This window comes from Aythya ferina (genome assembly GCF_964211825.1).
Source record: "Aythya ferina genome assembly, contig: HAP1_SCAFFOLD_61, whole genome shotgun sequence".
In the NCBI taxonomy this organism is placed as follows: domain Eukaryota; kingdom Metazoa; phylum Chordata; class Aves; order Anseriformes; family Anatidae; genus Aythya; species Aythya ferina.
In genome coordinates, this window is record NW_028181447.1 from 637,448 (window position 1) to 645,698 (window position 8,251).

The following is an 8,251-nucleotide window of genomic DNA, read 5'->3' on the forward strand; positions in this document are numbered from 1 at the left end:
ACATTTAAGAGCAAAAATAGGATACACAAGATACACAAGATACACTGGGCACCACCACTCAAAACTTGGATAAAACAGCACTTCTTTTCAGTCTGTCAAGCACTTCGTTCGTCTCTGCCCACTCCCCTTGTGGAGAGTACGGAACAACGGATCGGAACTCTGCACTCGCTTTGCAGCAACGCTGCGTCTCACTCACACAGCACAATCGCACACGGAGGCCTCCAGCACATCTCATTCATACCACAGGAATATAATTTAGAATGATAACCAACCAAACAAGTATTGTCTCTGACTGTGTTCTTCGTGAAGTGACTTGTAACACTTTGTTTCAAACCCTTACATTTACACAAATACTTTCAACACAAAATACATACAATATGCAAATATTACAATATACAAAATGTCAACACAAAATACATACATAAAAACACATACAATTATTAACACTCCAGTTAGTATCCCTCCAGCAGCTGAAAACATACCGTTTATCTGGAGTTTCAGGAGATCTTTGCTCCTGCGGTGAGCAGCTGAGAGTGGAGTCCCCTCCGAGCAAAAACGCTCAGGGTGCACCTAGGGGCGTCCGCGCTGCAGCCGATCCCGCAGCCGAGCAGAGTGTCTCCTGCCTGGCTCACCAAAATGACTCACAGAAAGCTGACTCCACAATCAGTAAGATTGTAAAGTAGGTATGTTTACTCAGTTCCATGCAGCACGGGGCGGGTAGTCCCACCAAAGTCGTGCACGCCTAACGTGGCAAATTGCTCTAGTAAAGAGTTACATATACATGAACATTCCTATACATATACATATTCCTAAGCTGTCCCTTTGTGAGCAGTCCTCCTTATCTCAGACCCCTTGATTAAAGTCCGAACCATGAGGTTGTTTTTGATCTGGTTCTCGGGGTCCGAGAGGCTCCTGTTATCTGGTGGTATAAGTGCAGCACAGGCACAAATGTAGCACATATTCATTCTTAATCAATTGCTCTCAAATTTCTAATTCCAATGTTTCAGCTTGCTCTTTTCTGGATCCATGGGTATTCTACTATTAATGTTCAAAGCCTGACAGACCCCGTCCTCTGTGGATCAAAATACATGGGGTCTTAAGAGTTCTTTTGGTCATTCTATCATATAATACAGGATCATTTTTAATTTACTCTTTAATTTTCTGGGGCCCCTATTGTTCCAATTTCTAATCATTATTCGTAATGGACTTTTTGGTCATATATCTGGTAATTTGCTCCCTTTCTGGTCCTTGGTCTTCGATTTTATCTGACCCATCCGGGAATTTTACTAGTGGCAATTCCCACAGTCCTTGGTTGCCCCTAGTGAGAGTGTCTTGCAGGGGGTTTAGGACCTATCACCCACCCACGTATCCCTCTCTTCACCAGCCCAGCACCCCCGACAGGAGATTAGAACTGGTGAGAAAACAAAAAGACCTCCACACGGACTTTAGAAGTCTCAGTTACACTCTCACACACAAACACTAGCAACCGCACCTTTACCCAACCGGACGGTATCTTACGAATCAGTCGTATTCATCCAGAATCCAACTGGACGGTATCCACAAGCATCTCTGCTGTCTTCGTCTGGGATCGAACCAGACGGTATCCACAAATGACTGTCGTCTTCATCCGGTTGGATTCCGGACACCGGAATCCAACCGAACGGTATCCAAACGACCTTGTCGTCTTCGTCCGGATCTTCGCGCGCAGAATTACAGGCAAAAAACAGCCAGCAAGGGAGCTCAAAAAAAAAACAAAACAAATTCTTTGCTTACCTTTATTCAGGTTCAGGATGGCATTAGTCCCGATCTGACTCAAACAGGAGCCACCAAATGGTGGGGCGCCTCTCCTAGATTAAATCAGAATTCAGGAACTATAGCCATCCCGGACGAGCCCCAAAATTGTTATAAATGGCTCAGGATTCAAATTAGGATTAAATAAAAAAATAGGATTTATTGAAAGAATATAAAGGAATAGAGGTAAGCAAACAGTGCTGGGTGCACCGGGAGTCTCCGCTCCACCAGGACGCACACCAGTTACATCAAGCAGCTGATTTTTATGCTCCTAGACTAATACATATTCATTACTACTTCTAAAAAAAATAGATTATTAAAATTAGCTTCCGGGGTGCAGTCTCTCCTACTGGAGCATGCGCAGTCTCCTCTGGGGTCTCTTCTGGGGGTCTCTAGGGGTCTTTCATGCTGAAGGCTCGTAGTCTTCCTCTCCCCCTTTGTACTTACTTGGCACCATACCAAGTTTATAGAACATTCTCTTCAAGACTTGTCTCCCAGCCGTCCTTCAGCTTCTTTTTCCTTCCTCTTAATCTCTCGGCCCCCCTAACCAGATACCAAAGATCCGCATAGTATCCCATAACAGTCACTAGTTGTTATCAGTTGTTCTGAAACTCCCAGACATCAAACACAAACAGCTTCACGAGTAATTAAAACATTCTTCCCCAGCCATTCACAGACACATCTATAGCAGTGTTAGAAATAGAAGTCCGGAATAACAAAAGCAAACAGGTTCATAAATTTAAGGAGTGATAAATTGACTAGAATGAGGGGGAGACTGGGACACACTGCAGCTGAGGTTCAAGAATTAAATTGCCAGTGCAGGGCCCAGAGGCAGACAGGATTCAAACAGAATTGTTCTTTATGGACACGAATTGTTAAAACATTCCTCACACCCTTATCATAAGCCATACAACAACAGTTACATGTACACTTACGCTTGCACTTACCCTAGCAATTACTCGTACAATTACCCTTAACCTTACTATTAAGCTAACCCTAAACCTTACCCTTATCCTAACACTTTCCCTTATCCTAAACCTTACCCTTTTTGCTACACTTACCCTTTGCCTAATTCTAAACCTTACACTTACCCTTAGCCTAACCCTCACCCTTACCATTACCCATACCCTTATTCTTACCCTTACCGTAACCCTTACCTTTACACTTACGGTTACCATTAACCTTACCCTTACCCTAACATTTATCCTTAACCTAACCCTTACCCTAAACCTTACCCCAACCCTTACCCTGACCCTTACATTAACCCTAACCCTTACCCTAAAACTTACACTTACTCTTAACCTTAACCTTACCCTTAACATTCACCTAATACTTACGCATACGTTTTCCTGACTTTAACCCTAAAACTAACCCTAACCATTACCTAACATTTAACCTTACCCTAACCCTAACCCTTACTCTAACCCTTACCCTGACCTGTACCCTTACACTTACCCTTACCCTAATTCTTACCCATACCCTAACACATATTTGTACCCTTAACCTTACCGTTACCCTTAACCTTACCCTTACCCTTACTCTATCCGTTACCCTTACGCTTACCCTTAACATAAACCTTACCCTTGACCTTACCCTTACCATAAGCCATACAACAACACTTACATGTACACTTACGCTTGCACTTACCCTAGCAATTACTTGTACAATTACCCTTAACCTTACTATTAAGCTAACCCTAAACCTTACCCTTATCCTAACACTTACCCTTATCCTAAACCTTACCCTTTCTGCTACAATTACCCTTTGCCTAATTCTAAACCTTACCCGAACCCTCACCCTTACCTAAATCTAACTAAAATCTAACCATTACCCTAACCCCTCACCCTTACAATATACATATTTTTACCCTTTACCTAAACCTTTACCCCAACCCTTACCTTGACCCTTACATTAACCCTAATCCTTACACGAAACCTTAAACTTACTCTTAACCTTAACCTTAGCTGTAACCTAATACTTACTCTTACGTTTCCCTCACCCTAACCCTAAAATTAGCCTAACCATTAACCTAACACTTACCCTTACTCTAACCCTTACCATGAACTTAAGTGTAAGTGTTAGGATAACGTTAACCTTAAGGGTGACCCTTAAGCTTATCCTTAATGTTTATGGTTAGGTTAAGAGTAATTGTACGAGTAATTACTAGGATAAGTGTAAGCGTAAGTGTACATGTAAGTGTTGATGTATGGCTTATGGTAAGGGTAAGGTAAAGGGTAAGGTTTATGTTAAGGGAAAGTGTAAGAGTAATGGATAGAATAAGGGTAAGTGTAACGGTTAAGTGTTAGGGTAATGGTTAGGGTTAATTTTAGGATTAGGGTGAGAAAAATGTAAGGTTAAGTACTAGCTTAAGGTTAAGGGTAAGGTTAAGGTTAAGAGTAAGTGTAAGGTTTAGGTTAAGGGTTATGGTTAATGTAAGGTTCAGGGAAAGGTTTGGGGTAAGGTTTAGGGTTAGGTTCAGCTTAAGGGTAAGGGTTGGGGTAAGGTTAAGGGTATGGATAAGGATAAGTGTAAGGGATAGGGTAAGGGTAAGGGTTAGCGTAAGGGTAAGATTAATGGTAAGGTTTATGTTAAGGGTAAGCGTAAGGGTAACGGATAGAGTAAGGGTAAGGGTAACGGTAAGGTTAAGGGTACAAATATGTGTTAGGGTATGGGTTATGGTATGGGTAAGAGTTAGGGTAATGTAAGGGTAAGGGTGAGTGTAAGGGTATGGGTCAGGGTAAGGGTTAGAGTAAGGGTTAGGGTTAGGGTAAGGGTAAGTGTTAGAATAATGGTTAGGGTTAATTTTAGGGTTAGGGTGAGGGAAACGTAAGGGTAAGTATTGGGTTAAGGTAAGGGTAAGTGTAAGGTTTAGATTTAGGCTAATGGTAAATGTAGCAGAAAGGGTAAGGTTTACGATAAGGGTAAGTGTTAGGGTAAGGGTAAGGTTTAGGGTAACATAAAGGGTAAGGATTACGGTAAGGGTAAGGGTACGGGTAGAATTTGTTAGAATATGGCTTATGGTAAGGGTAAGGTTTAGGGTAAGAGTAAGTGTAAGTGTATGTGTAAGGGTACGGGTCATTGTAAGGGTTAGAGTAAGGGTTAGGGTAAGGGTAGGTGTTAGGGTAATGGTTAGGGTTAATTTTAGGGTTAGGGTGAGGGAAACGGAAGGGTAAGTATTAGGTTAAGGTTAAGGGTAAGGTTAAGGTTAAGAGTAAGTGTAAGTTTTAGGGTAAGGGTAAGGGTTAATGTAAGGGTCAGGGTAAGGGTTAAGGTAAGGTTTAGGGTTAGAGTTAGGTTAAGGTTAAGTTTTAGGGTAAGGGTAAGTTATATGTATAAGGATAAGTGTAAGGGTAAGTGTTAGGGTAAGTGTAAGGATAAGGATAAGTGTACAAGTCAGGGTAAGGTTTAGAGTTAGGATTAGGGTTTGGGTTAGGGTAAGGGTAAGTGTTAGGGTAATGGTTAGGGTTAATTTTAGGTGTATGGTGATGGATAAGAAAGGGTAAGTAGTAGGTTAAGGTTAAGCGTAAGGTTAAGGTTAAGAGTAAGTGTAAGTTTTAGGGTACGGTTTAGGGTTAATGTAAGGGTCAGGGTAAGTGTTTGGGTAAGATTTAGGGTTAGGGTAAGAGTAAGTATATGGGTAATGGTAAGGGTAAGTGTTAGGGTTAGGGTAAGTGTAAGGTTTAGATTTAGGCTAAGGGTAAGTGTAGCAGAAAGGGTAAGGGTTACGGTAAGTGTAAGTGTAAGGATAAGGTTAAGGTTTAGGCTTACGTTAAGGGTAAGGGTAATGCTTTGGTAAGGGTAAGAGTAAGGGTAAAGGTAAGGGTTACGGTAAGGGTAAGGGTACTGGTAGAAGTATGTGTTAGAGTACGGCTTATGGTAAGGGTACAAGTAGCTCCCCCCCCAGAGACAGGACCCAAAGGTGTACAACCAGTTCCCAACACCCCTGAGACACAGGCCCCAACCGCCCCCCCAGACACAGCGACCCAAATTCTACAAGCAGCTCCCAACCCCTGCCAGGCAGGCCCCCTACCCTATACAAGCAGCTCCCAACCCTCCCCCCCCCCCCCCCCGAGGGAGGCCCCAAAGGTGTAGAGTCAGCTCCCAACCCCCTCAATGCTGGCCCCTAGGGTCTACAAGCAGCTCCCCCCTTGCCCCCAGATACCGGCCCCCAGACACAGACCCCAAAAGCCTAATCACAGGCCCTGAACTCTAGAGGCAGGCTCCAAAACCCAGGACAAAGCCCCAGTGGTTCGAGACAGGGCCCAAATCCCAGACACAGGCCCCAAACGCTAAACATATGCCAAAAAAAGTATTAGTGCTGGTGCCAAATGTTACAGACAGGCCCAAAAGCTTGAGATGCTCAAGGCTGAGACGTAACTTGGCTTTCTGAATTACTGGAAAGCAGCTTTCATTCTCAGATAATTGTGTGAAGGCTGATTAAGGAGGTATTGGGGAGGCAAGGACAATCCCCAGACAAGGACTGTATATCTCGAAACAAGACACTGGAACTCATGATAAGGAAGCGGCAGGCGGACAGAGAAACGAATGTAAGGACTATAACTCTCGAAACTGGACATTGGAATTCATTATAAAGATACAACAAACGGGAGAATTGGCAACAACCAGCTCTTGCAATTAAGAAACATGCCAATTCAGCAGATTCCTGACCAAAGGTGAAAAGTACACTGTGAGGAAGACTCGGGGTCTTCCTCCCAAAGACCCCTGCCCACGTCCCAAAGACCCCTGCCCACAATTCTTGGAAGGCTCTGCGCAGGCGCAAGGTGCCAAAAGGCTAATTAGCATGAGAAGCGAGGGAAGGCGGGGATAGGTAATGCATATGTATAGGTGCTTGTAGAATATTGATAGATTGATTGTATAAATTCAAGACTGCTTTCTGCTTTGGGTATGCACGATAGGTGGAGAGATCCCCCGTGCATCCAGCGCTGCAATAAAGAATATACCACTTAAAGGAATTTCGGCTTCGATCTTTGAATCAATTTGGCGACCCAGATGGGACAACCTCTCTGCCGGACTGCAGGACCTGCTGGGAACAGGACTCCCTAGGGTACCCCCGGGATTTCCCGGAGGGACTCCTCGACTCACCGGATCACTGCGGAGGCAGACAAGGACCCCATCATTGTAAGTGAGTATATTCTTTATTCTGGTTTGGTTTTCTGGTAGACCGGTCATCTGGAACTGTCTGTAAGTCAGAAGGTGATCTTCTGCGAGGCAGTGTTTGGTATATACTTTGTGGTTAGCACCATAAGTACATGTTTGGGGACCTTAAGGAAGGAGCTCGCTTTAAGGTCCATCTGGAATTGTGTTGTCTATTTCGGTTTTCTGACTCATGGAGTATGGTATTTAACTCTGGTTATTGTTACTGCGATTTTGGCTATTTTCCTGGTGGTAATAGTAGGTTCGTGGCATTGTTATAAGAAAGATATCGTTACGGTGTTACACAGTTCGGTTTTCTGACTTATCGCATGTGGAATTTGACTCTGACTATTGTTACTGTGATTTTGGCAATATTGCTGGTAATAGTAGTTTTGTGACATCGCTACTGAAAGATATTGCGTGCCTGTATTTTTGTGAGTGATACGTTTTGTGATACGCTTTTGTAAGTAACATGTGTATTCTGAAAGTGTAAACTGGAAACTGGGGGGGCAAACAAGCAGTGAAATTTTAAAGAAAAGTGTGTTAGGATGTGTTTTAAGTCACTGGAAGGATATTGGAGGATCTGCCGGTGGAAGTGTGAACAGGAAAACATTGATAAAATATCGTAATCAGTGGTGGCCGCTTTATAAGCTGGAATGTGGAGAAAAGTGGCCCCTAAATGGAACTTTAAACTATAATATTTTGCTACAGTTAATGTTGTTTTTTGAGAAGCAGAACAGGATGAAATGTTGTATACTGATGTTTCAGCATCTTGGTGGGAAAAGGTAGGGAATTAAGTTGGCCCCTGACTGAACCTTTGATGTTGGCATTAGAGAAGTACAGGCTGGAGAAAGATAAAGGAAGTGTTAAAAGGGTTGTTGAAAGTGTTAAAGGTGTTTGAAGTTGAATGAGCAGGGAAAGAGGATGTAGGAATGTTAATAGTTCTGCCTCTGCCCGAGGCAGAGATCTTAAAATCATGGGTGTTAGCCCTTTAGGGCAAAGGGACCATGATCGGTCCGAGAGAGTTGTCACAGAAACAGAAAAGAGGTACACTCTTAAAACAACCTGAGTTCATGTGCGAGCTCAGATTGCTGATGGGACCGTTCAGGGAACTGTGGACAATTGCATTCCCCTGACCGACCCCCACTAAGACCCGAATCATCCTGAAAATCATGAACGGTTAAGTAAATACTAAAACCTGGATGAATTGGGAATTGAGAATATGCTTCCAACAAGGTCTAAAAGAAAGCCCTATGGAATTTTTGGACCAACTCTGAAATGTAATGAAAATAAATAAATAAATAAA